Consider the following 4,183-nt stretch of genomic DNA (forward strand, 5'->3'; position numbering starts at 1 on the left):
ACTGCTTGCCCGCCCGCGCCATCTTCCTTGGTAGCTCACGCATACCTTATCCCCCCGCTCATTGCTCGACCACACACGCCATCTTCTTCGCTCGCCCGCCCGAATCCACTTCCCCGCTCGCTCGCAGGCACCAAAAACCCCGATCACTCAGCGGCCTAAAAAACCGTATGGGAGAACTGACCGACACGTAGAGCCGCGATTGGAATTCCTTCCCCAATGTTCTCTTGGAGCAGATCTATAATCGTATGGACCTGCTTAGCACCGTCCGGCAGGCCGCATGCTTGGTGTCTTTGTACCATCTACTCATCTACAACCGGCCGACCCTTTTCAAGACACCCTGCTTGCTGATGCCCGATCCTTGCAGGTGGCCCAGACACCGACTTGACGATTCTACGAAGCTTGCTGTGGTGCCCGTCGAGATGATACCACTACCCGTCCACCTGTCCTTCATGCGCGGCCACTACTGGGCGGGCATGAAGGCCAATTGGATCGTCCTCATCCACCAATCCGGTAGTCTGTGGCGTCTCATGGATATCTACACCCAGCGAGAGATCACTATTCCATCATTGGATACCACCACCGCCGAGCCTTGCGTCCCGCCGGACACTCCTGCCTACTACACACGAGACGCGTCGAGCTTTAGGTGTGACCTCTATTTGCTGAAGGTTGTAATCTGCGAAGTGCCCACACTATCAGAAGACTACATGGATTAGAAGCTCATTGTCTTGTTCAACATGGGATTAGTCTATCTGGAATCCGGTCGCCATACATGATTATGGCTCATCGTCAATCCTGTTGAGCCTCCATTTCTGTCTGATGATATAGTGCATGATGGCATCATTTAAGCGGTCGACGCACAGATTGGCTGCCTATACTGGTGGAATCTATCATCGTGTAATTGTTCTATCTCATCGCATCTTTACCTTATGAATACGACTGCCTGTTGATTGTTACAAATTTAGAATAGATAATATGTCTATAACCACATCATTGCTATATGTTCCTCTCATTTCCTAGATTGTTCTAACCACACATGTTATTGTTAGATTTGATATGAGAACAATTGGCATCTAATGATTGTTAGAATAGATATTATGAGTATAACCTCATGATTGCTATATGTTACTCTCATTTCCAAGATTTTTCTAACCACGCATGTTATTGTTTAGAGTTGATATGAGAATAGTAGTAAGTGCTATGGTAGAATATGAGTAAGCCCTATCATAGTTGTTTTCCTCTCATTTTTCCATGATGTTTGAACCATGACATATTGCTAGGATATGAAAGCCATTGGCTTATTTTTTTAATTTGGGGTATGATTATGACCACGACATTGAAATTCTCTATCTATGATATGTGTCACTATTATAATAATCTTAATTCCATACATACTCTGTACATGATTGTATATTTTGTTCCTTTTGGTCTCCAATTTGATTTGTTGCAGTGGACGTAAATGCGCTGGCCTTCATGATTCCAGGACCTGGCATCATACCAGTCAATGGGTGGTGGTTTATTGTTCGTTCAACTGACCGCGGTCATTTGATGCTCATTCACACGTACCAAATTGACCAAACCATTCCATCAAACCACATGCAGTACAATGCCTGGGGCGTTCATGACTGTAATGGCTATGGCTGCTTTGTATCCGAGAAAGATCCCAGCTCCATTGGGCCAAGTGTATTCAACTGGAGGCAGGTTTACAGCCTCGACAACCGCTCCATGTTCCTCGGGCTCAATTATCCGATCATCCAACCAATCATCGATAATATCACCCACAATGATTACCGTGCTATGCAACTTACATTCGCCAGGGGGAACTATGTTTACACATCATACCATGGGTTTCATGAATCACCATATCCGAAGAGTCATCGACATAGCTTGTTGCTAGATAATCATCAGTGTGTGAAAGGCATCAAGCTTCCATGGGATGAATGGATTTTGCAAACCAGACATGTGGCGATGTGGTTCATGCAACAACAAATATGCACAACTTGATTCAGATTGAGCCATGTATCCTGCTGCTGTAGCATGACCCTCTTTTCTTGGATATTATGTATTGTTGTTTGTTTGAAGGAGAGATACCTTTCTGGGATCAAGTGTATCCTAACTCATCTGCATAGTGTCGCGGGATATCCGCGGCCACCTATGGTACCGGGTGGCCCCTTGCTGGTTCGAAAGGGGGACGACGCGTTGTACAAAGAGCAGACTAGCATACGACAGCGCGACAGAGAGCACACAAGCGATTTACCCAGGTTCGGGCCGCCGCGAGGCATAAGACTTTAGTGGATTGATGGTGCAATGAACGTGGTGGTGTGTAGTACACTTGCCCGGCAGGGTTTGCCTCAGGGCCGCAGCGACTACGTGCATATGGTGGCTTGGGTGTATCAACTTTCCAACCTTCTAACCCCTCCTACGAGTGCCATGGGCCTCCTTTTATAGATTAAGGGGTCACCACAGTGGCAAAGTGGTAACTATTCACTGATATGATAGCGAACAGTGCTATCATACCTAACTCTGTGGGTGACAGGGTGCATTAAATGCGCTGCTGAGTGTCACATCAGTAGTCGCCCGGCAGGGCTTGCCGGGTTATCTTGCCAGCTCCACACCTGTTCCCTTGACACGTCGCACGACGGGTTTCATCTGTAGGCTTCTTCTGTACGAAATGGCTGCCATGTGGCGAACGGCTGCTGCTACCTCTTGAGCATGCATTGGTTTTCCCTTGAAGAGGAAAGGGTGATGCAGCAAAGTAGCTTAAGTATTTCCCTCAGTTTTTGAGAACCAAGGTATCAATCCAGTAGGAGACAACGCACAAGTCACCTAGTACCTACACAAACAATCAAGAACCTTGCAACCAATGCGATAAAGGGGTTGTCAATCCCTTCACGGTCACTCGCAAAAGTGAGATCTGATAAAGATAGTGAAGTAAATATTTTTGGTATTTTTGTTGTATAGATTGGAAAGTAAAGATTGCAAAATAGTACACAAGATGCGATGTAAATAAAAGAGATGCAATATAATAAGAAAGAGACCCGAGGACCATAGGTTTCACTAGTGGCTTCTCTCAAGATAGCATGTATTACGGTGGGTGAACAAATTACTGCCGAGCAATTGATAGAAAAGAGCATATTTATGAGAATATCTAGGCAATGATTATGAATATAGGCATCACGTCCGTGTCAAGTAGATCAAAACGATTCTGCATCTACTACTATTACTCCACAGGTTGACCGCCATCTAGCATGCACCTAGAGTATTAAGTTCATAAGAACAGAGTAACGCTTAAAGCAAGATGAAATGATGTAGAGGGATAAACTCAAGCAATATGATATAAACCCTATCTTTTATATCCTCGATGGTAACAATACAATACGTGCCTTGTTTCCCCTACTGTCACTTGGAAAGGACACCGCAAGATTGAACCAAAAGCTCAGCACTTCTCCCATTGCAAGAAAGATCAATCTAGTAGGCCAAACTAAACTAATAATTTGAAGAGACTTGCAAATATATCGAATCATGCATATAAGAATTCAGAGAAGAACCAAATAATATTCGTAGATAATCTTGTTCATAAACCCACAATTCATCAGATCTCGACAAACACACCGCAAAAGAATATTACATCGAATAGATCTCCAAAACATCAAGGAGAACTTTGTATTGAGAATCAAAGAGACAGAAAAGCCATCTAGCTAATAACTATGGACCCGAAGGTCTATGGTAAACTACTCATGCTTCATCGAAGAGGCTATGGTGTTGATGTAGAAGCCCTCCGTGATCGATTCCCCCTCCGGAAGATCACCAGAAAAGGCCCCAAGATGGGATCTCACGGGTACAGAAGGTTGCGGTGGTGGGAAAGTGGTTTTGTGGCTCTCTGTGATCAATCTAGGGTATAAGACTATATATGGGCGAAAGAAGTACGTCGGTGGAGCTTCGTGGGGCCCAAGAGGGTGGGGGCGCGCCTACCCCCCTGGGTGCACCCTCCTGCCTCGTGGCCGCCTCACGGAGTTCTAGACTTCCACTCTAAGTCTCCTGGTTCGCTTTCGGTCCAAGAAAGATCATCGCGAAGGTTTCATTCCGTTTGGTATTCCTTTTCTGCAAAACTCTAAAATAGGCAAAAAAAACAAAAACTGGCACTAGGCCTTCGGTTAATAGGTTAGTCCCAAAAATAATATAAAAG

Source organism: Triticum aestivum, chromosome 6A, assembly GCF_018294505.1.
Source record: "Triticum aestivum cultivar Chinese Spring chromosome 6A, IWGSC CS RefSeq v2.1, whole genome shotgun sequence".
In the NCBI taxonomy this organism is placed as follows: domain Eukaryota; kingdom Viridiplantae; phylum Streptophyta; class Magnoliopsida; order Poales; family Poaceae; genus Triticum; species Triticum aestivum.